The 25,608-nt window shown below is 43.8% G+C and overlaps 1 protein-coding gene across 1 annotated transcript in view; it reads left to right on the forward strand.

Moving 5' to 3' along the window:
• Positions 1–6,846: 6,846 nt before the first annotated feature.
• LOC310772939 (E3 ubiquitin-protein ligase Midline-1-like) overlaps positions 6,847–25,608 on the forward strand; it is a gene marked incomplete at its 3' end in the record, with an annotated part of 71,604 nt that continues 52,842 nt past the window's right edge. Inside the window, exon 1 of the mRNA XM_083632892.1 lies at positions 6,847–6,905. The remainder of the gene's footprint in view (positions 6,906–25,608) is intronic.

Here is a 25,608-nt window from a genome sequence, read left to right on the forward strand (position 1 = left end):
CCCGAGATGGAAAGTCTTTCCTTGTCCTTTTCCAAAAGAGCATTCTTTAGCGGCAGCCTCACCCCGACTGCCAGCAACACAGAGCCAGGATCCCCACCGCAGAGAGGGCACACATAGGCGAGCGCACACTCACACATGTACACAGAAACACGGGCCACTTAGGCACTTAGCACTCAGACTCAAGACAAGGATTTGTCCTGAACTCTTTGGGACGAATAAAAGCACATTGAACTGCATGATTGCTGCCCATATCTTCCTCTTTGATGATAATATGGTTAGAAACATTAGTTGGCTTTTAAAGGGAACCATATTGTGTTAATTTCCGGTTCTATATTTTATTATTATCATTTTATCATGGGACTCCACCAAAGTAGCTTTGCATGATTCACAGTTCAAAAAACTCCTTATTTATCTTGTAATGTCCCTTTATGCAGCCCCTGAGTTCAGCCTCTGTGTGAAATTCTCCATTTTGTCTGATAGTGGGTAATGTATGCACGTGACGTCATGGAGGCAGAAGTCACTGCCCATAGGTTTTGCCACTCAGTTGAGGGGACGTGTTCCGGTGGGAAAGTGACATCGGTGCATACCCTCTATTTAGCTGACAGCACAAACTACTGTGAAAAAAGAGTTGAACACTAGTCTCAAACGTTAACTCACTGAGTGCCAGCCCGCTCCCAGCTGAGAATAATGTAACTTTTCAGAAAGAGGCTGGTGTCGGCAACTAAATCATATGGAGGGCCTATCGCAGCGGACACGGATGGGGCTCAATTGTGGCAGCAGATGACTGCTGTTCACAGGCACAGCTAACGTTATGCTTCACGCATATCGATGCGATTTCCGTTTCCCCATTACTTCTTCTCTCTTTTTTCCTCGCCTTTCTCTAATCTGGAGAGCACTGTCGCCACCTAATGGGTCCCTAAAATAGCTTTTACACATTCAACAGCCACCATACTTTCACAGGAGATGGATCTGGCTTTGATGCACGTCCCACCGTCAAAAAACGCAATTGACAAACATACTCGTCCTTGGCACTCTACGTTACTAAACCAATTGACGAACATACTCGTCCTTGGCACTCAATGAGTTAATATCTCAAACGTTAATCGCATCACTCATATTTTGACATTGTGAGTGACAGCAGAAGTACCTCAAGGGTTTGATGTATATGTATTGTTAAAGGGAAATTCAGTTTCTTTACACCGTGGACCTTATTTCCATCTTTAAATATGATGTTTAAGTCACCCTGACAACTTTTGATTTTGATTGGCATCAGCAGAAACGATAATCAGTTTGAACTGCGACCTGAAAACCAGGCAAACAGGGCATGTGAAATGCCTGTATTTATGTCTTGTAAATAGCGTATTTTCCGACACACAGCGGCTCTTATGCTTGTGTGAACTGTCATAGTAAAATGTTGGAATTTAGTAAAAAGTACACAGCTTGTATGTCTGGTACATGGACTCTGGATCATGTCAGGCTACAGAGAACAGGATATTTTCAGGTTTTGCCTTTCTAAACATGAGGGGTCTTTGTTAAGAAACAACTGGATATGAGCCGTTTTTTCTGCCAGTGGGCGGCGCGGTAGCATGTATCAAACACAAGAAATGTGATAGGAAACAGCTTTAGTTATGAGGCAGTCAAAATAGTGGTCGCACCGTCGTCAATCACTGTGGGTGATTTATTTTACAAGTGGCAACTAGTCATATCTGACTAGTTTTAAATGTATTTCTCCCCACAAAAGTTTGATAGCATATGTTTCCTAAATAAACGTTTTGAATCCATTTATTTCTCTATAGACCATTCTTTATAGCCTCTATAGTCGTAGTCGATCTTATTTATTCCAGTGTTGTCATTAAAAGGCCGATTTCGCAGCAAGAATATTTAATTGGTCGGCACGTCATTCTCGGTAAAGGACGCTTTCGTTATTGAAACAGACAACATGCATGCATGCTCCTACTGTAGCCTATCTATCTGCATTTGCAGAAACTCATGAACCCATATCTTCTGGACATTGCTTTGATGAAAAAACAACGTAGCGTTAGCTAAAAGTAATAAGTGCGACAACTTGAATCTCCAGCTGGCATTTCAAGTCATATCTGACTAGTTTTCAATGTATTTCTCCCCACAAAAGTTAGGCTTTTTCTGACATGGGAGCAAGCAAGCAACGCAGCAGCGTCCCTCCTGATGCACTGGACCTGGCTGCCTGCAACTGCAGTCAAGCCAGCCCTCACCTCGGAAAGCACGGTTATTCTAGCCCCCACTTAACAAATCAAGCCGTTTTTGCAGCACTTGAGGAAACTGTGAGTTTGCTCGTTGATATAAGCGATTGCCCAAACGATTCATTAATTAATAAACTAGCGAACGTGAAGTGAGTCACGAAGAGCCACACCTGCCCACTACGGATATGCGGATAATGACCTGCCACTGTTAAACATGAGCCACGATTGCGTGGAAGCGGATCTTATACCGGTGGTCGAGGTAGATAAGATACGGAGTCGCGGGAGTGCGCATAGGCCGGCTAATTGTTGTTTAACATGCAGGCCAACCGGCTAGGTGCAGGTTATAATACGGATTCCACTGCATGTTAAGAAGTGGCTGTAGAGTGCATTGGGATCATGGATTCTAGGCTGGCTCCATAGAATCCTGGTTGGGTATTGGTTTGAACAGTGCAGGGGACTGGAGCCATGAGCATATAAGGCAATCAGGGTCTATCTCAGGCGCGGTTTTACAGGGGTGCAAAAGCATGCATTGCACCCTTATTTTAATTGTCTGCATGCTCAGTTGAAAAGTTTTTTTTTTTTTTTTTTTTTTTTTTTTTTTTTTATGCTGCAGCTGCACACTTACTGTTTAAACTTGAATTATAATTGTTTTTTTTCTTTCTTCTTTGATGTGAATTTATGGCTTTTTGGCACCTATATGTAACCTTTTAAGGTTGAGATCATTGTATTATCATTATATGGTCGAAATATTTCAGTAAAGCACTTGAAACACTTGAAATATTCTTGCTTGGCTGGTATCATTCTACCTGAAATTATGGTAAAATGCATTATTTTTAGTAAAATAACATGTAAAATTTTTCGGGCGGTCGGCCTTCGGCTAACGTAGATCACTTTGACCCACGTTTACCTCATTATTTGAAACTTTGGTCATGCACGTTTTATGAGTACATCCAACATTGTAAAAGTATGTGACACAAAACATGGAAAAGCATAATAGGTCCCCTGACATTGTAATTAGTAGACAACATTTTACTGAGAAAGGGGATTTTGCCATCAACAAGGAAGCTGACTGACAACTGGGCCTGTGAAGTTAGATAATTTAGTTGCCTTTTTAAGTAAAATGAAGCATTGCGTTAGTTCATTTAGTACGCGGAAGTGATAGGCTACGCCCCTGCTGTGATCAGCTGACAGCCGCTGATTGGATCAGCATTTAAACATTCATCAATCACAGTCATTCTCTCAACAAGACGGTCACACCGCTGCTGCTGCTCCTGCTGGCAATGCTTTACCTCCAGCACCCCAGCCTCCATCTTTCTAGCTCAGAGTCTGCATGGCTCAAAGGTTAAACGTATTCAATGTCTTGCTTAGGCTCACTCTGTTTACTCACTATGGCTATTAAATTAATCTTGAATCTTGTATTCCCATGGGGGATTTTACATTGTGCTCCCTGCTCAGCTTAGCATGCTGCTGATTCAGGCAGCATCTTCTGTAAAGAGCAATGCCTTCAGAGCCAAACATAACTGTATTTCCATTTGTGCAATAAAAGGTTACATTTATGACAAGAATGTTCCTCAATGAAAAGGGAATACTGTACATATTGCTCATGAAACTGCCAGTCGCCTGAACATGAAACCCGTTCTACCAATGCTAACTTGTACGTTCACCCATTCATTATGCCTTATAAGTTGTAAAATACACCAAGTGTACAAAATATCAGGCCGAGACACATACTCTTTTCTCTTCCTGAACTACACTGATGAGGTGAATCCATGTAAAAGCCATAATTGCCTTATTGATTCCCCCTTATTAAATCTATACCAGTCACAACGGAGGAGATGCAGATGAAGAGAAGCAGAAATGACATTTGAAACGTGGATTGCAAACAGGGCTGCAGCTCAACATCAGGAAGATGCCCCTAAGAGTTCTTGTTCTTCAAACTCATTGAACTCATTGCACCATGAAAAAGGCAAACAATCTCTATTGAAACCTTAGAGCCAAAATGGTAAAAGTACATTTTAATTCACCTGACAGGAACTTCCCCTTATTGAAATCTCTTCCAGTGCTTGGCATTCCGGCACGTTGGACCTATGCTTTCTGGAACTCAACAGACGCAAAATAAGAGGTTTCATTTGATGCATAAACTTGAATCTGAGGCCAAACATCTCCCACTGGCTCTGAGATCTTAGACAGTCCTGTATACAAGCCTCACAGTTACTCCTTCTTCCCCCAGGGCAACATGCTATAGGGATTATTTGGGATATAGCTGTGCGTGAGCAGTCAGCCTCTACTGCTTCCAGATCACACACACACACACACACACACACACACACACACACACACACACACACACACACACACACACACACACACACACACACACACACACACACACACACACACACACACTCTGTAACAGTTTGAATTATAGACACACTGTAACAGTTTGAATTATAGATACACTGTAACAGTTTGAATTATAGACACACTGTAACAGTTAGAATTATAGACACACTGTAACAGTTTGAATTATAGACACACTGTAACAGTTAGAATTATAGACACACTGTAACAGTTTGAATTATAGACACACTGTAACAGTTTGAATTATAGACACACTGTAACAGTTTGAATTATAGACACACTGTAACAGTTTGAATTATAGACACACTGTAACAGTTTGAATTATAGACACACTGTAACAGTTTGAATTATAGACACACTGTAACAGTTTGAATTATAGACACACTGTAACAGTTTGAATTATAGACACACTGTAACAGTTTGAATTATAGACACACTGTAACAGTTTGAATTATAGTTTGGGTTGATCGTTTTCCCTTTCTGGCACTGCGCTGCTTTCCGTTCCGTGTAATTGCCCCAGGGCTGAGGGCCATCCATGGTGAATCAAACATGACAGAGGTATAATTTCCAATGAGACAGCTGATGAATGTTGGCGATGTCTGATCAAAGATAGATTATGTGCCGGGGCAGAGCAGCGTGCCTCGTTGTGGGAGAGTAAATGACTGACTTGTATCTTGGAGATTAAATTAAGCCGCTTTCCTTCTGGACGGCAGAAAAAGAAAAAAAGGTTGTTATTATGAACAGCGGCCAAAACAGCTGAACTTTTAGGGGAGTGGAGGGAAAGAGAGAGAGACTACAGAGACGCATTTAAAAACTAAGAGAGAGAGGAGGAAGTGTCAGACAGGGCAGAGTTGAGGCAGATGGAAGCGAGTAGCAGGGATAAAGATCACAGCAAATACTTGCTTCTATAAGCCCTACTCATTGCATGCACACACGCATGCACGCACACACACGCGCGGGCACATACAGTACATGCACGCACACACACACACACACACATGCGTGTGCACATACATGCACTCATACACGCGCGCGCGCGCGCACACACACAAACACACACACACACACACACACACACACACACACACACACACAAATAAGGTAGCCAGGCCGTCCTCACACGTAAAACGACAACATAGGTATATTTTCAAGGTGATTAAAACGACCAATGTTAACGAATACGACCTCTTCCGGGAGTGAGTAAGTACATGCGTGCAGGTGTCAGGGGCTGTAACCAGCAAGTAGCCATGCCCTCTGGCGGTCTTTAACATAATGACGTAATGATGAGTCTGATATTGAAATAGGTCGCTGACACGTAAGGGTGAAGGGGTGGGATTGGCAGACAGGTAATGTCCTCGTCTTTCAACTTCCTCGTCGCGAGAGACCCGGTTTGCCTCCCAACATGTTCCATTTTTAATCGTAACTCAAACCATAACTCTAATCTTAACCAAGTTGCTTTAGTTGACTAAACATAACAGTTTAAACATAACTGACGTGACGCTTTCAAATTAACTGACGTGAGACTAGTATACTTTGCGTGAGTCATTGAAAATCGGCTTAAAAACCGGGACATGGGGCATAAGAATGAATCGTGATATTATAGCTCCATTTTATTCTGCCGTAGTAATCACAGATAAGACGCTTGACCATCACAATTTCATCAGTTCTCCCTCGAAATGTTAGTAGTTGTACTTTGTAAGGACATTGCTAAAGTGTTGTTTCCGTTCTCGCGGGCCAAAGTCACCGCTAGAAACATGTGTGGCTCAGAAATAAACCGAATTCTGCACAGTCAGACGTTGTTGTCATTGAACCCCTCCCTAGGTGACATTGCACACACCCTCCTAATGTATACAAGGACACGCACACACATACAAACAGAGTGCATGGGATGCTGACACATCTAAGGGCATAGAGACTCCACCCACAGCTGCTCTGTGATTGGCCTACTTAGAGGCACAGGCGGCCCACTGGAATATTTGAATACATGGAAAGAGGGAGGGAGAGAGAGGGATGGACCGAAACAACGAGGAGGGGAGGAGAGACGGAGAGGGGGCGGTGCTCTCTCTCTCTCTCTCTCTCTCTCTCTCTCTCTCTCTCTCTCTGGGTCAGGATCACACAGTCAGAGGAGGAAGCATGTCATGAGAGGTGATGACACAGCCGGAGAGACCTCTACCCGTTCACGCCACTCTCCCAAGTGCGCCGCTCTGAACCTCCGCTGCCTGCCGAGAGACAGCCGAAGATAGCTCCTGCCTCCCCCGCCCCTCATCTCTCTGTCTCTCTTTTTTCACTCTATTTGTGGATGATGGGATTTTAATCATGTGGAAGGTAAGAGAGAGAAAGAAGGAGCTTGTATGCATACTGTATAAGGAGGTCTGTGGTGTGGTGTCTCTTTAGTTTACTTAGTGTGGGAGTCTCTGGGGGGGGGGGGGGGGTTCTCGTATGCTTTCAGGCTGCCTGCCTGCCTGCTGCGTTTACTTGGACATTATTCTCATGAGGAGTGGAAGCGCTGAGCATTACTGGAATGATAATGATAGAGCAGACTGAGCCAATGACTGTCGTGGAGCCATCTGTATCTATCAAGGTCTGTGTGGCTTCCATGCAAGGCCAACTTCTGCACAAAGATACATTTACAGACTTATTTGAGACAGGAGTGTCCCTGTGCTTCTCTCTGCTTCAAATGTATTATTCTCATGCATTTACAGTGCTGAACAACTTGGGCGTGTGAGTTGGGGGTGTTGTAGCCTCCTGTCAAATGCTTGATTAGAGTCTGGTCAACCCCAGAAGCTCAATGCAGAATTTCAAGGAGTAAAGTTGGATGACTGTTGAATTTAAACTCTCAACCTATATCGTATATAGGAGAGGTATCGGATATAGCAAAAACAACATGTGTTATTGTTCAAGTTGTGTGTGTGTGTGTGTGTGTGCACTGTGTGTGTTTGGGGAGGGGGTGTATGTCTTAGGCATCTGGTTCAAGCGACCCAATTTCAATGAGCCAATGCGTTTTTGGTGATGCAACAGACATGAAGATGGTACGCAGTGCCTTGAGGGATGCTTCAAACACATGTGTACTTGTGTGCTCTGTGTGTGTGCGTGTGCGTGTGCGTGTGTGTGTGTGTGTGTGTGCGTGCGTGTGTGCGTGTGCGTGTGCGTGTGCGTGTGCGTGTGTGTGTGTGTGTGAGAGAGAGAGAGTTGAGAAGTCCCCATTGTTTGACCTTTCTCACTGAAGTGTATACAGGAAGTTTGACCCTGGTCATTTCACATCTTGACGGGAAATGATACTTCGCTGATATCAAATTTGATGACATTTTGGCTCCATGGCACCTACTCAAGTGCCCGGGTCAAGGAGAGGATATTATCTACAGTGCGGTGTCTCTGACTTTGTAGGGTGTGTGCATGTGAATGCTGTCTATATCAGTGGTTCTCACAGTGGGGTCCGGGGGACCACCAGAGGTCCTCGAGGGGGTTCCAGGGGGTCCCCAGCAAATTGATGAATTGCTAAACTTCGCCATTATTTAATCTACACAAGAAGTGAACACAATTAGAGGATGTAGAAGAATGACTGTAAATAAAGAATAAAAACATTCTCAGATTTGAGTCGGAGAGACACGATCTCATCAAATGGGGGGTGTCTCTGTGGCTCTTATGTGGAGTAAAGGGGTCGTTGATATGAAAAGGGTTGAAAATCACTGCTCAGTAGGAACCATCATGTGTTACATATTCACGTGGGCATGTATGCTTAGCATTTCACCCTGTTTTTCTTGTGTGTGTGTGTGTGTGTGTGTGTGTGTGTGTGTGTGTGTGTCTCTATGTGTGTGGGCCTAGCAGAGCTCAGGTCAGGGCATTATTGCAGCATGTCCTGTGCACTGAGGCATGTTTATAATGTCAGGCTCTGTGCTCCTCCTGATACTTCTCACCTGTTCTGGCTCAAAAGGATGAAGGAAACCCACCACCCATATAAGGAAAGGAAGCTGCTGTTATTGTTGTGTACTGGAGTTGATCCAACTAGTTTAAAGAGCACATGAAGCGGCTCTCAGAGAGGGTCGGGGACGTATCAGACTGAAAACACATATTATTGCCTGAGATGAAAGAGGGTTGAGAGGCGGGCCATAGTGTGTCGATGATTTGATTTGACAGTTCTGGGAACTGGAGTTGGCGTTGGCCAATCCTGGCCTGTTGCGCCCCCAAATCGGGCGTGTTCTGGTGCTACGCGAGTGTAACATTTGAGTCTGGGGAGAGACTACTCCTATGACAGCAGTGACCATAGCCCTTTTTAGTGGAAACACTATTTATTTATTTATTTATTTATTTATTTATTTATTTATTTATTTATTTGTTACCATAGCCCTTTTAGTGGAAACACTATTTATGTATTTTTTTTATTTTTTATTACCATAGTCCTTTTTAGTGGTTTAGTCATAAAATAAGAGACATCTTTGTACAGTACTTGCAGCACAATGTATTTATTTATTTATATGGGGGAAGTACCTGATTTAACCAGCAGTGAGTGTGGGAAACGCATCAAATTGTCTGTGATTGTTTTTTTTCTTTAAGAAAAGAAAAATACCCTCATTTACTATAAACCACGATGAATTTTAACGTGAAGAAGTTAGTGCACGGTCATAATGCTACAGTATTCCACATCAATTTGACGGGGAGCGAGTGTGGGAAATACAGTGGAGGAATGATCTGCCGTTGGGTTTGCGGCGAGTAGCAACAATAGTGTTGTTGCTGTTTCTTTTCCTGTTTCCCCCCCGACACATCTCAGTGGCATTGTGTCAGCACGGGCGGGTTTGGAGAAAAGCATCATCCTCTCTCTCTCTCTCTCTTTTTTTCCCAACCTGAAGATTGAGTGTGGGAACGCTGCAGACAAATATAGCAGCAGTGCCATTGTCGTTCCTTTTCCTGTCCTCGACACGCGGCGCCGGTGAGGACACACATTGTGTTTTCCGTCAGTTTGTTTAAAGGACACGGCTCTCTGTCTGATTGAAACTGGACTCGCGTTGTTCCTTGATTTTCTGCAAGGGATGTTAGTGACAAGCTTTCTGTGAACAAGATTAGATTTGGACCAAAGGAAATAACGTCCATCTAGACACCCTGAACAGCTGCCTGCATGTCGGTGCTGCGATGCCTTTGCAGACCCAACCCTGGTGTTTTAGGCCAGTGGTTCTCAAAGCTTGTTCACGTCAAAGACCCCTAACCTGAGACAAATTAGACGACGGACCCCCAGCTGATAAGATCATCTCCCAGGGTCCGCCATCTGATAAGCCTTTTGCTTTTAGATGTTTTACATGATTACAGAAAGTGTACAAAACCTATGACCAAAACTTTTGGATGGAATTATAGGGAAAATAAATGCCTTTTTGCTGGGGACCCACTGGAACCCCCTCAAGGACCCCTGGGAGTCTATGGACCCCACTTTGAGAACCACTGTGTTAGTCAGTGAAACACGAATACATTTCGTACAACTTGTGCTGCTATAACTTTTATCACCTAGGAATAAATTTTGCATTTTGCGCGCGCACACACACACACACACACACACATACACACACACAGACACGCACACACACGCATGCGCGTAAACACACAAAAAAGGCTGGTATCTCACTGGCACGTTGTTTACATAATCAAATGGGAGGTAACTCGTGAGACTCTTATCTCCACCTAATTGGTTAATTTGATCTTCAAAGCGTCAACAGCCGCCCACTTAAGAGGCCCGGGGGCCAATCTGCTAATTGCTATCTAAACATACTTCAAACGGACGACGAAAGTTTGATAGACAATTTCTTTTAGCCATCCTCCCTCCCTTTTTTCCGCCCAGTTTAGTTAATTTTCTTCACTCCGGTGCGCAATCACCAAGCGAAGAAGACGAGAGCGCAACGTTACCATGGAGACCTCGGAGATCGTGACAATGAGCACAATCTGTTCAGCGAGGCTTTTTGGCAGCTTGCACAGTCCTGTGGAGAGGATAAGTGGCTGCTCCAACTTTGTCACAGTGGTCCTGTGTGAGAGGCCATGTCTACATTAGGCCGTTTTGCATCTAATGCAATGCAACACTGACTAACACAGTGGTTCTCATGCCCAGTGTATGTGAAGCGTCATGTAGCGGGCGTCTCGCATGAGCTAATATGGACGGAGACTGCCCGGAGACTGCTGTAGGGTAGACTGGGAAGGCTTTAAAGTCGAAGTGAACCGGAACGGAATGCACCAGCGCGAGCGTCGGACACTGAAAACGAATTGAGAGGCGGACCCTATACGTGTCGATGATTTGATTTGACAATTCTGATGACTGGCTTTGGCATTGGCCAATCCTGGCGTGTTCCACCCCCAAATCGAGTGGGATTCAGCCTGTTGTCATGCTACGCAAGTGGGATCCGCAAAGTACCAGGGAGCCAGCTGCTTCGTGCGGAGCGAGCGGACAATCCGATCCATAGGTGCTGCCCGCCCGCCTGGAATCTCCGAGAGACGACCCCTGACAGCCAGGGAGGCTGTCAGGCTCGGAGGCGCGCGCCATTATCGTTATAAATGTAAATAATATTCCTGGAATGCGTGTTTTAACGAGCCAGTTACATTTCTTTGCATTCTTAGACATTACCGTTTGATTTAGTTTGCATAATTGCTCAAGTTAGTAGTTAGTTAATGGGCTAGAAACTCTGCCAGATGACAGGCACTAGGCGCCATTTTCCCCTTCATTTGGAAGAGAAAATGATCCTGTAATGAAGATTTGATTGACAGCTGCATGTCGTGAAATGATTGGTTGAAATGGGGTAGAAATTTGATAGTACTAGGTGACGTCAACAAACTGTAAAATACTGTTATCAATGAAATCTTGAAAAACTAACTTTTGATGTGGAAAAGTGTGAAAAACTAAAGAAATTAGATTGTTGTGATTTGTTTTGCATACATTATTAAATAGGTCCACTGCATACCCAGGTATTTGAACTAAAAGAAAAGAAAAGTCATTCTTGGGTTCAGCTCGACTTTAACCGCGGCATTCTGGCATACGCAGTAGTGAAGATGTAGTCTGAGCCTTTATACCCTTTGGCTACCATACAAATCTCGAATGCGTCTTAACATTTTGAACTATTCATATATTTATCATAGAAGTCCATTTAGGTGCTGCCTGCTTGCTCCTCTACTCCTGCAAGGTAATTAAAGACAGAGGCAGTGAAATATAGAGATTTTGTTCTCCTTGTCCTCCAAACCATTTAGGAGATCATTCTCCTCAGCAGTAGCCTACATAATACAGGATGGACAAATGCATTCTGGGGAGCATCCACAATATGGCTCCCATGACTTGTCCAAGTACTCTGTGTTTTTACTGGATATTCCGCTTTTGAGTGAGGAATGGCTACACAGTTGCATTCACATCAGGTGCTCTTGGTATTTTAGTATTTTAGCATTTTGTTACACGTAGAAACCATACTGACCGTATACTGTATGGATGGTGCTACCGTCATTTTGAAGCCTCGACATTGGCACTTTCACCGCCGCCGTCTTGATTCGTCTCGATTATTTGGAGCCAGAACTAACGTTCTAACTAATTGGGTGAATGTAGGCACATTGTAAAGCGCTTTGGATAAAAGCGCTATATAAATGCAGTCCATTTACCATTTTACCATTTTAACGTGTCTACGAGAAGAGCTGCAGCGCCGTCTGCTATTGGTCCTTGATCGGGGAGCAATCACAGGACAGGCGACCTGTCAATCACGCGCCAAAACATAGTCTGCTTTATCCTCTATCTTACTCGAAATGGGACCATTCACAAAATGAACCTCATGCTGTATTGAAGAAGACTTGAAACTAGCGATTGAGACCATAAACTCATTAAGAACATGTTTTACTGATGCCATAAATCAAGTGAGAAGTAGGGTCATTTTCCCATTCACTTCCATCGGACTTAATTTGCAGCCAGTGGAGTTGCCCCCTGCAGGCCATTCAAAAGAATGCAGGTTTAAGTTACTTCCGCATTGGCTTCACCAACGGAGCTACGAGCTAGCCCAGTGGTAGAAAGTTCCTGTCTGTCTTGATCTGCAGCATGCTGCTGGCCTGTCTGTGGTACTTGGCTGAAATCCCTGATCGGGTACTTCTCGATCCCTTTTGTCTCGTATAGTTTAATGGAGAGAGCACAGCACTAATGGTGGTTAACTTGGTTAGGCCGGGCGTTTGATTCCTACTAGGGTCACAGGCACGAAATGCACGCATTTGTGGTTCTGTGAGGCATTGCAGATAAAAGCGTCCACCCAATCACATGACACATGTTATTTATTAGAGTCTGGGAAGCAAACTCTCTCACTCCTTCTCTGAAACCCCTGATAAAATATGTCCCTTTCCAACGATCCATTCTTCCTATAGGACTATTGCCCTATGAAGATCTCTTCACAGGTGCCAGACAGGACTCACTTTCCTCCCGATATAGCATGTTATTATTTAGAATGTTATTTTCAATTTCTCAGCCTCTTGTGGAGCCGGTCTGACAATAATGTCATGGTCATTTGATATGCTTCAAGAGCCTTTGGCTAATCCACCAGAGAGGCAGATGTGACAAGTCAGATCGCATCGTTTTGGCATATCTCACCACTTGAGAGCGTTCTCGAAAGTTCAGGACCGTCAAGTATTGTGACATTTTCCTCCCTGATTCAATATACACAGATCACTTTGAGTCTTCCTGTTATCACTCCGCGAGCACTCTGTAACCTCTCCAAATCACGTGTAATTATAAACATATTCCGAGGTGGGCCATATGCTCGGCGTTATATGCGTTGGGGCTCGGAAAAGAGGGTCTCGGAAAGGTCATTTTAGGCATGTCGAGGTCACGCCGAGGTCACGTGTGTAATGGAGCGGAGGTTTCACTCACATACAGTCAGATGACTCCCGAGCTAAAGCACACTTAAGGCATTGGATTGAAGTTGACTTCGAGTGAGAGCTTTGCAGATGTGTTGCGGTGCGATGCAGAGGATGTTGCCGTCACCTGGGATTCATCCCACCGTCCGTGCATGCATACACTGACTGAAGCGAGCGCTGTCACTGGTTCCTATGCGCATGTGTCACTGGTTCCTATGCGCATGTTTTGCAGCCACATGAACGCATCGGCGAGTAATTGTGATCACGGCATGAGGCTGAGATGACTTTGTAGTGTCAAAAATAGACGCTATGGAAAGCTGGCTTGTGCGCACACACACACACACACAGACACACACACGCAAACACACACACACAGACACGCACACGCAAACACACACACACACACAGACACGCACACGCACACACACACACACACACACACACACACGCACACACAGATGCACACACACACGCACACGCACACGCACACACACAGACACGCACACGCAAAAACACACACACACTATCTGACTCATATGAGACCTCCAGCACTTGTTAACCCCCCCATCCCAAATAGCATTCCTAGGGCCCCAGGTAACGCTGTCTCCCCCTCTTCTTCTGAAATGCTCCCCTCCTTCACTCCCCCGTCTCTCCGCTGATGGTATGTGCAGACCACAGCTGAGCTCCTCCTGTATTTTCCACCTACTGTAAGACCCATCCAGTTTCCATCTAACATGCGCTGCACAGCTGATTAGGCATATGAACAACAAGATAGTATGGGGACGGGTTTTGCCAGAAAAACAGCATAGCAGCTTTGACGTAAATCCTCTATATCTCTCAGCCACTGACACTCAGTAACTGTCACTCTGAACTGTTGCAATGCAGTAAATCCAGCCTGCTCGCCTGAACAAAATGTTGGCAGTTTAAAGCATTAGGCGTTGAATGTCAACATTTGTGAACCAAAATGTTGCGTATCAACATCTAGATGTGTGTAGTATGTCAATGTTATACACATACTGTAGAGTCTGCTAGTGAAATAGCATGGTTTATGGTTTATTGTTTATTGTTTATTAAAAAAGGATCCCCATTAACTGACGCCTAGGTGTCAGCTAGTCTTCCTGGGGTCCAATAAAGGCAAGTAAGCACTTGCCTTTGACACCGGGGAGCCGTGTTCGATCCCCGGTGTCTCCAGAGTCTACATTTCAACCGTGAGATACATTTAATGTTTTTGTTATTTAACCCAAACCCCCGTTTTAGTTGCCTAACCTTAATGATGTTGTTTTAGGTGCCTAACCATAACCAAGTTGTATTATCTCTCCCAGGAGATCATGGTACAGGCGCTATCCCCTTTTTGCACTTGCAAATTGTTTGCGTGCCTTAACGCCTGCTTTATGCTATCCTCCCTGCAGGGACGCTAGCAGTCCGCCAGGCGCAAGTGTCCATATATGTCGAGTTTTGCACCCCCGCCCGGCCGCTGCTAAAAGCATCCCCACCTCACAGGAGCATATTGTAATGATTTATACAGAAACGTATGCAGAAATGTTTGTGAGTGAGTGAGTGAGCGAGTGAGTGACGTGACTGTGTTATTCGTCTAGCTGGTGTTTCCCGTAGCGGTTCCCTTCGCAGTTGGGTTTGGGTTTGGCCATGGTTAGGCGTAGCGGTGCCTGGCGCAGATCTACATGCTACTGAGTGCACTTTTCTAGTTTGCTTAATGTTTTCACATTTTAAAAATTGCCGACATTTTCAAATTCACATTGGTTAATTTAAAATGTTGATATGCAATGGATCTTTGGTCGCAGAAAGGTTGAATTAACTTATCCATGGTTTGCAGAAATGTAAACTGCCAACATTTTATTCTAGCATGCGAGCTAAAGTCTTAAAGCCTCCCTCCAGTCAGTTTTCCTGCCTTTAGAACCGTTGGTGATCTATAATGTCATCAGATGACATACAAATATATCTGATTTGCGCCAAAGATCGTATATTGATAAGAAGCGAAGGCTCATACCTTGTTCCACTGCAACATCATGGCTGCAGCGCTCTTGTCAATAAAGGATATTGAGCCTCGCTCCTGCCTTCAATGTGGCCCCGCCTCCTCCCCTGCCACCACCAGAGGGATTCCCCATGGGATGATTTCTATTCTACGCGTTCCTGATGTCCTCCCCTCATGTGTGTCATCATGGAGCCATACGCCCAACTTTAATCTTGTTTGTTCTATCAATAAATGTTATTTTGAACCTTCATACTAGTCTCTCATGATTGAAGTAATATTTCACCCATGTCTTGTAGATCAAGCACCCTGATTAAATACTGGACGTCCTTGACAGAAGCAGCTTTGCATTGTTTTTGTCCCCTATAATCTCCGGCCCAAAACCTTGCATCTAATTTCATATGTGGCGCGACCCAATCTGGGTCACACAAGCCAGGCCAACACCCCCTGTCCCCCCAACACACAAACACACACACACACCATACACACTATCTGTTTCTGAATCCCACCCGTTCTCATAAGCACTAATAGCCCTGACATCCCAGACTATGACCAGTCAATCCTGTTAGGTGTGACTGACCGCTTCTCAACATGAAAGGTTGTGATTGGTCACAGCCAGTGTGGCAGGAAGCGGATTAGGGATAAACATGGCAGGGTGTCTGGATTGAGACAAAGGCGTAATGTGTGTGTGTGTGTGTGTGTGTGTGTGTGTGTGTGTGTGTGTGTGTGTGTGTGTGTGTGTGTGTGTGTGTGTGTGTGTGTGTGTGTGTGTGTGTGTGTGTGTGTGTGTGTGTGTGAGTGAGTGAGCATGTGTGCAGGAGACTCAATGTCGCAAAGGTCACTGTTATTAAGTTGTTAATGACCCAGGGAATGTGTGGTCTGCAGTTGGGTTTGTTGGGGGTGATTATGCGCACACACCAAGTAGAGAGAAGGAGAGAAGAGTAGATATAATGTAGGAGGAGAGGGGGTGAGGAGAGTGGACAAGAGGGGATGTAAGGAGGGATGAGAGATATATGAAATCCTTCCATAGTCCCACTTTAACATTTTATAGTTAAGCTCGGCAGCTCTTTATCACAGTCTGTAAGGGCCAACCCCAGTACACCCCTTGCCCCTACCACTTAGCCTTTAAACCCTCAGTCTTGTACATTCACGGGCATCCCCATTCTTGCTGGGCTAGAGGGATAGGGTGAAGTGGTGGGGCTATTAGCCCATCAAACTGAGCTTTTTCAGTGGCACACGTGAAAGCAAGTGTTGTGAAATCTCCCAGGACACCAGATGGTGGCTAACGCTAAAATAAAACCACAAATGTAAGAATTTTCTTCGTTAATAAAGATTCAAACATTACAATACCCATCGTATTATCGTAGACGTTTTCTTTATAACAAGCAAAAACATAAATGCTAGTATGCTGATGTCTCTGAAATGGAGTGTCATTCCAAATTAGGCACCAAAACAACGTTGTGACATTGATGGTTGAGTAGATTTGATGTCCGGCAACAAACTCGTGGCGTCTATCTGACTCCTGGTGACGTATCAGGCTCTCAGAGGGTTGTCCCATTTCTGAGGGGACAATTTCAACCACTACCCCTTGTGATGGCCTATGTCGACCACCATGCTGCGGTACGGCTCCGTGCGACTGACTGAACAAACCCACACACCCATGTAATCTTGTCAGAAAACATGTGGATCCGACAAAGATAGAACAGGTGCGTATTTTTTCCGTACCGCACAAGTCTGTTCCGGCAGTTTTACCGGAGCCGCACAGAGCCGCACCGCATCTGGTGGACATTGGGTTTAACTCTGTTCCGAGTAGGGATGCACGATATATCGGCAGTCATATCGGTATCGGCCGATGTTAGTCATTTTTTAACATCGGTATCGGTCCGATGTTGCAATGTTAAAAATAATCGGTTATAGATATCAGCCAAATTCTTCACATTGAGATGAAATAATGCAGTAAATCTATGATTTATGGGCTTTTACAAATGTTTTTGAAATAAAGAAATGCATTATTTTTTCAAATTTAGTGTTAACATGTGTTTTTCAGTATGTACATTTTTTTTATTATCATAGAAATGTGTTTTTATACAGATCATATCGACATCGGTAAATATCGGTTATCGGTCATAACAGCAATCTTAATATCGGTTATCGGCATCATCCAAAATGTTCATATCGGTGCATCCCTAGTCCGAGGGGCAAGTCAGAAAGCAAGGGGCTCTCAAACACCAGGCGTAGGGGTCAAAATAGGAAATGGGAGACGCCTACACGCGGTGTTTGGAGCTCATTAGGTTTCTTACCAGAGTATACTTTTGCTTCTGTCCTAATTGGACCCAGCTACATTATTGAGTGGAGTTAAGTTCACCTGTAGGCCCATGTACTGTATAGGCTGCAGGCTGCAGTATAGAAGCTAATATGATGCTCCTCCAGCACCAGCACTGTGAGATTTTTCACATGAATCTCACAGCAAAACACAAGAAAGAGCCTTTGCCTGGGAACACGCATGATCTTTAGCTTGTGTGTCGTTTTATTGCTTATTGCTGCAAGCTCTGAATGCTTCTAGCTATCGCCAATCACATCTGTGCAGCACATGACAAATAATACAGCACTTTCATTTTGGCCCCACACCTCGAGCTGAAAAGCTGGGTCCTTGTGATGAAGACAACTTTGTCTCTGCCACTCCAGGAGGTCAAGGGTTAATCCCTCATAGTAGCATCCACTGCTCTTGGAAAGCAGATTAATCTTTTTTTTTTTTCTGAATAGCAAATCCCATAAACGGTCGGGGAATCTTTTACAATTCTTAGACAGATAGACGTTAACAGTGTCTAAAAGGTTTAGCTGTCATCAGATGTAGACAAACAGAAAAGGGGGGAAACTCTCTTTGAGGATTGTGCTCCATAATTCACAAAAAGAATAATTCATTTAATTTTTCAATTAAATGGGTCAATTATCGAGTATTTTTGTCTTTCTCTGTGTGTGTGTTTAGGTGGAGGATAAGTTTTTGCAGATGTTTTTTGGCCATATGCATCACAGGTTTACACATGATAGCCGATTTTGTAAACTTGGAACATAATTATTAATGGGTTGTTTGAAAACGTACATTTCAATGATACAATGCAAAAGCATGTATGGTCTAGTCAGTTTTTGTTATTAGGTCTGTCATTCATATTTCATAATCATTTTAACCAGGCGGTTCTTGGGGCAAGAATATGACAACATGTGGGAGGACAGGCGGATCATTGTGTTTACGGTCAGATTCGAGCGTTTGTTGTCTTTCGCTCGCCTCCGACAACTCACCGCGTATGTGCTTATTTTCTGCCTCGCGCCAGTCGATCGGCGAATTGGAACGGCACAATCACACAGTGACACACACACACACACACACACACAGTGTGTATGCTGATTATGTGAGCTAGGTCAGTGGGTATGACCTACTTCTCGGTCGTGCTCCGCCGACTGCCACAGTCACTCACATCAACCGGCCGGATGGACCATGCACACCCCCCCCCCCCCCCCCCCCCCCCAATCCACAAAGTAGCTGTCGGCTGGTTGGTGTATTCATTTAGATTTTGGAGTGATTTCGATTTTTCTCTCTTCTTAGCAGGAGGGTCGTTATGCGGTCTGGTTCTGCTGCGTTTGATCCGGCAGTGGAATCGCTCCCCCCGGTGGCTTGGAGAAGAACAACTTGTTTTTTCTTTTGCACTCGTCAAGTGATTGAAATATCACGGTCACGAACCCCAGCCTAATGTTTTTTGGGGGTCGCGGCTCAAAAAGGTTGAGAACCACTGGTATAATGTAACCTGCCCTATGCAGAGGATGTGTAGTTGGCTCATTTTAACACACATTTCAGAAAAATTGCTCTTCACGATGTCCTTAGAGCAATGGCCTTTGTGCCCTGGCAAAAAAATTGCGACACCGACGACCAGATGGCCTTTGCCCATAAAATGACGAAATTCCCACCCTGTCCCTGCGGCTTCGTTTTAAGAGCACAAAACAACATGGAGGACGATAGCCATTATTTTTATTAAGTGTAGGCTACATCAGCGTTATGAGCAATGTAATTATCTAATCGCAGGACCCGCTCACGTGCTTTTCTTCATTTAGGAAATGGGAATTTTCTCTCAGTGTCCCCCCCCCCCCCCCCCCCCCGACACTCTCCTCTTGTTGAGTCAGTTTTTAGAAAATGGATAGAAAGAGATCCTATGAAAAATTGAATGGATTAAACTACGAGCGGAAAAGAAGGGAACCTCCTTGGACCCGAGTTAATGAATGATTTAGAACACAGACTAAACGGGGCAGCCCAAATAGAAACAAAAAGAGAAAGGAGGGGGGAGAGGTTTGGTTTTAGAAGAGCTTAATTAGTTGTTCTCAGAGGCTATTTGTTTTGTCAGCAAGGCACTGCTATCCATTAAAAAGTGAGCCTCATTTTACACATTACATAAGAGAGAGACACAGAGAGTGTAAACATATAGATAATGATGCTTTCTAAGGTGCTGTATAATGTCCCATAAATAAATAAACAAACAAACAAACAAATACATACATACATACATACATAAATAAACTAACAAATAAATAAATAAGTAAACAAACAAACAAATAAATGAATAAATGGATGAGTCAGATGAGGGGCAGACAGAGAGGAGAAGGCAGTTGGGAACAGAAGCAGAGACAGAAGAGGCTCATCACATGTCACACATGGCTGCAGGTGTTGTTGTTGGGCACAGCTGAGTCTGGCCTGAATAGGACGAATCAGCGTGACATCACAACCACCCGGAAATGCGAGACCCCGCAGCACAGCAGTTAACTAGTATGCAAAGGCATAATGCTACCATGCTACGCGGGTGCATGTATTCACATAGGGGGGGGGCGCGCATGGATTTGCGAGTAACACCCCGCAGAGACACCCGGAAGTCAGGCTGAAATAACAAGTGTGACTTACAAATGTTTGAAGAAGCTGGGACACGAACCTCGGCCTCCAATGTGAGAGGCAAGTGTTTACACCCTCCATCCACCCTGACCACAACACCCTTCTGGCCACAGTGCTATTTCGATAGCAGACTCTATCGACAACGCTGATATACACAGACATGTACCTAGAAATGTTGCAATGCATTTTGGGTTCACAAACATTGACACTGTATGTGTGGTTTGTAGAAAGGTAAATGTGCCAACAATAGTCTGGTGATGGGCTAACCGTTTCAGGTTCTGTTCAGTTCCGACAAACATACTATTTTCATTGTCTGTATGTGATACCATATTACCTCCATGCCAGTTCAAGCTTAGAGTATGGCAATGTGTTCTTGTTTTACCTCTATACCAAACTGTCCTACAATATGTGTTAGATAACAATGACAACTTTAGGTACCATGCTATTTTTGAAGGCATTGATAATACACTACAAAAAGATGCTTACCCTTTTATTTTCAGTTCTCTTCACTGAGAAGAGGGAAACAATTAGGCCATTTCTCAGGGATCAACATTATAACACTGACGTATCTGGGTGGTCTGTATTCAAAAACTTCTGTACAGTTGTATCTTTTAGCAGCAACATCCACTAATTGCTCGCACACACTGGAGCGGAGAAGGGGAGAGAGTGGAGGCTTCGTCCACTAAGCATCCGGATTGACTGCAACTTGATTTCCATGGCACATCGCCCCCCGCTGAAGACTATCGGTACTGACGTTGAGGGTAGTGCTGACACTGCAGACAAAGCTTTAACAGCCAGTGGCCGCAGTCATGAGGCACGAAATGACAGAGGGAAACAGAAAGACATTTACCTGGACTTTACCAAATCCCCCCTCCAGTCTGAGCTCCCTCCCCCCCTCTCTTCCTTTTCTATTCTCCCTCCATCCCTCTCTCCTCCTGCCTCACCTCCCAGCCTGCCTTCACTCTGCTCTCTGTCTCCTCCTGCCTCACCTCGCTGTGTGCTTCAACAGTGTCAGCTACGCTGAGCAGAGAGGCATTTCACTCTCGCCTCGCCTGTTGCCAGGGTCCAAAATTAACTTTTTTTTTGGTCCACCACCCAAATGGCCATCACTCAAATTAGCATATTATTTATTTCCCTGGTAGTGGAGCAAATCCACCAGCCATTTGGCTGCTGGCTGGTGCTAATTCTGGGCCCTGCCTGCTGCTCTGCATTTCTTGTGAGGAACATTTTCTTTTTCCTGATGCATTCTCTAAGCATACTGCAGGCTATACTTGGTTGGTAGCTGTGTGTGTGTGTGTGTGTGTGTGTGTGTGTGTGTGTGTGTGTGTGTGTGTGTGTGTGTGTGTGTGTGTGTGTGTGTGTGTGTGTGTGTGTGTGTGTGTGTGTGTGTGTGTGTGTGTGTGTGTGTGTGTGTGTGTGTGTGTGTCTGCGTGTGTGTGTCTGCGTGTGCGTACGTGCGTATAACTATCTGTCGGCCTGCCATTGTCATCTTCCTGTGTGTGTTCTTATCTATGTGTATGGATTATTGTGATTGCCAATTAGGCACATATGTAGCTGACTGACTCCCAACATGTGATTGCATTATTTAGTGTTTATGTCCTTTGCATACTTGTTTTTATGTGGACATAAATAAATCATTCAAATGTGTGTAAACACTCATCCTAATCCTAATCTAATCCAAATATACACATACAGTAGGCCTATTAATACAAACTGTGTGATCTCGCAGACGTCCACGCTCCCCACTCAATTCCTCTCTCTTTCGCTCAAACTATTGCTCTCTCTCTCTCTCTCTCTCTCTCTCTCTCTGTCTCTCTCTCTCTCTCTCTCTCAAGCACTCTCTCTCTCTCTCTCTCGCTTCCTCTCCTTCCTCTTAAGCACTCTCTCTCTCTCTCTCTCTCTCTCTCTCTCTCTCCTTCCATGTTTGTTACTCAGAAATGAAGAGATCAAGGGTGCTTGATTCACATTAGTTGTCCTCAAATAGCGCATGCTGTGATGATGCAGCCTCTGACTGACTCATCACTCACATCCTGCACAGAAACTTTTGAAACGTGCATTTCAGACGCACATCGTCCACAAACAGCACTATAGGATTACACAGCAACACTCGTGCCAAATGTGTGATTTTCTCCTAGTTCGGTAGCCTACATTAATACACTGTGTCTCGCCATGTCAACTTCCATTCCCTGCTCTTCCAGCTTATCTGCAGTGCAAATGAATGTGATCTGGCCTGAAATGTCACACATGACAAAAGAGCTCGGAGCGCAAAGAGTGCGAGCGAGGATAACAGTTGTGTCTGCAGCACTTTTCCAGAGGGCAGAGGGGAGAAAACACACACGTTCAGATGGAGAGAGATAGAAGAGAAGAAGAAACAGAGTGGAAAGAGAGGGAGAGAGAGAGGAGGACTAGTGAGTCAGAGATTGTACTGTAGCATCTGGTTAGACACTCAGCTCAGTAGTGACATCTGCTGAAAACATCCACCTTTCCATAATATATATATATATATATCCACCATTGCTATATATATGGAGCTTGGATGGGCATGGTGGCGCAGTGGTTAGCACTGTTGCCTCACAGCAAGAAGGTCCTGCGTTCGAACCGCGGTCACGTCCCAGGTCCTTTTTGTGTGGAGTTTGCGTGTTCGTGTGGGTTTCCTCTGGGTGCTCCGGTTTCCTCCCACCGTCAAAGACATGTACAGTATGTTAGGGTTAACACTCCTGTCAAAGACATGTACTGTATGTTAGGGTTAATACTCCTGTCAAAGACATGTATGTTAGGGTTAATACTCATGTCAAAGACATGTATGTTAGGGTTAATAGTAATACTCATGTCAAAGACATGTATGTTAGGGTTAATACTCCTGTCAAAGACATGTATGTTAGGGTTAATACTCCTGTCAAAGACATGTATGTTAGGGTTAATACTCCTGTCAAAGACATGCATGTTAGGGTTAATAGTAATACTCATGTCAAAGACATGTATGTTAGGGTTAATACTCATGTCAAAGACATGTATGTTAGGGTTAATACTCCTGTCAAAGACATGCATGTTAGGGTTAATAGTAATACTCATGTCAAAGACATGTATGTTAGGGTTAATACTCATGTAAAAGACATGTATGTTAGGGTTAATACTCCTGTCAAAGACATGCATGTTAGGGTTAATAGTAATACTCATGTCAAAGACATGTATGTTAGGGTTAATACTCCTGTCAAAGACATGTATGTTAGGGTTAATACTCATGTCAAAGACATGTATGTTAGGGTTAATACTCCTGTCAAAGACATGCATGTTAGGGTTAATACTCCTGTCAAAGACATGTATGTTAGGGTTAATAGTAATACTCATGTCAAAGACATGTATGTTAGGGTTAATACTCCTGTCAAAGACATGTATGTTAGGGTTAATACTCATGTCAAAGACATGTATGTTAGGGTTAATACTCCTGTCAAATACATGTATGTTAGGGTTAATACTCATGTCAAAGACATGTATGTTAGGGTTAATACTCCTGTCAAATACATGTATGTTAGGGTTAATACTCATGTCAAAGACATGTATGTTAGGGTTAATACTCATGTCAAAGACATGTATGTTAGGGTTAATACTCCTGTCAAAGACATGTATGTTAGGGTTAATACTCATGTCAAAGACATGTATGTTAGGGTTAATACTCATGTCAAAGACATGTATGTTAGGGTTAATACTCCTGTCAAAGACATGTATGTTAGGGTTAATACTCCTGTCAAAGACATGTATGTTAGGGTTAATACTCCTGTCAAAGACATGTATGTTAGGGTTAATACTCCTGTCAAATACATGTATGTTAGGATTAATATTCCTGTCAAAGACATGTATGTTAGGGTAATACTCCTGTCAAAGACATGTATGTTAGGGTTAATACTCCTGTCAGTGCCCCTGACCAAGGCACTGGCAAAATAACTGGAGTTGGTCCCCGGGCGCTGCACTGCGGCTGCCCACTGCTCCTATATGTAAACTTAATATACAGTAGTAGATTTAGCATTTGTGTTTACTATTTATTTGCATTTCCTACAATTAAGATTATATTCTGTAGATTGCTTAAGCTTTAAATAATGTTTTCTAATCACACAAAAGCATAAAAACACACCAATGAGTTGTTTTTTCTCTTCAATATTTTTTCTTTCTTGTATTCTGTTCAATACATGATTTTCATTGCAATTACGTGCTGCATTATCTTCAAAACATTGTATTCATGGTTGTATGATCTTCAATATGTCCCATATTGTGTTTGTTCTATTCTTATCTACATGCTTTTCTTTGTTGCTGCAGTGATGTGATTTTCTCAGCCTGCTGCAATGATCCAGTTTCCCCGCGGGGATCATTTAACTTTCATCTAATTAAAAAAACTTTTGAAACCCACATTAGCTGCCACAAACACACACACCACAAACACACACACCACAAACACACACACCACAAACACACACACCACAAACACACACACCACAAACACACACACCACAAACACACACACCACAAACACACACACCACAAACACCACAAACACACACACCACAAACACACACACCACAAACACACACACCACAAACACACACACCACAAACACACACACCACAAACACACACACCACAAACACACACACCACAAACACACACACCACAAACAGAGCGCTGTGAACTTGATTTATCAAGAGCCCTGCGGCTAAATTCATAAATGAAAGAAGAAGAAGAAGAAAAAAAGTCCATGCAAAGTATCATTTTTAACTTTCAGTCAGAGGCTCTGCTTTTATTTTTTTATTATTCTTTTGAGGGCTTGATCTTTAATGATGGACTAGAAAGTTTAGAAATGATTTGGGATGGGAAGGAAATGATGGATGATAGAAATTTGACTGGAATTGATGCAATCAAGATCCCAACCAGTTGTCCATCTTCATCTCTACATCTTCATAAATCATTACTTAAAGTTAAAGCAGTGAGTGAAGCAGACAGATTCCCTTGAATCTTGTACCTCTGCTGTGAGAACAAGGAGACTTTTTCGCTGAGTCTAGTCGCAAGGTAGGATATTCACTATTGCATGTAGCTTTGAGTAGACACAAGTAACGCGTGTGTGTGTGCGCGTGTGTGTGTGTGCGTGTGCGTGTGTATTATGTCTATCTATGGACAGATTTTGCGAGTGTGACAGCGTCAAAACCATGCAAGATGCAGTCACAAAACTTAACAGGTGTGTTATTGACATCAAAATGAAGGCCGAGTTCGAAAAGGCGT

Source organism: Poromitra crassiceps (assembly GCF_964638095.1).
Source record: "Poromitra crassiceps genome assembly, chromosome: 3".
NCBI lineage: Eukaryota > Metazoa > Chordata > Actinopteri > Beryciformes > Melamphaidae > Poromitra > Poromitra crassiceps.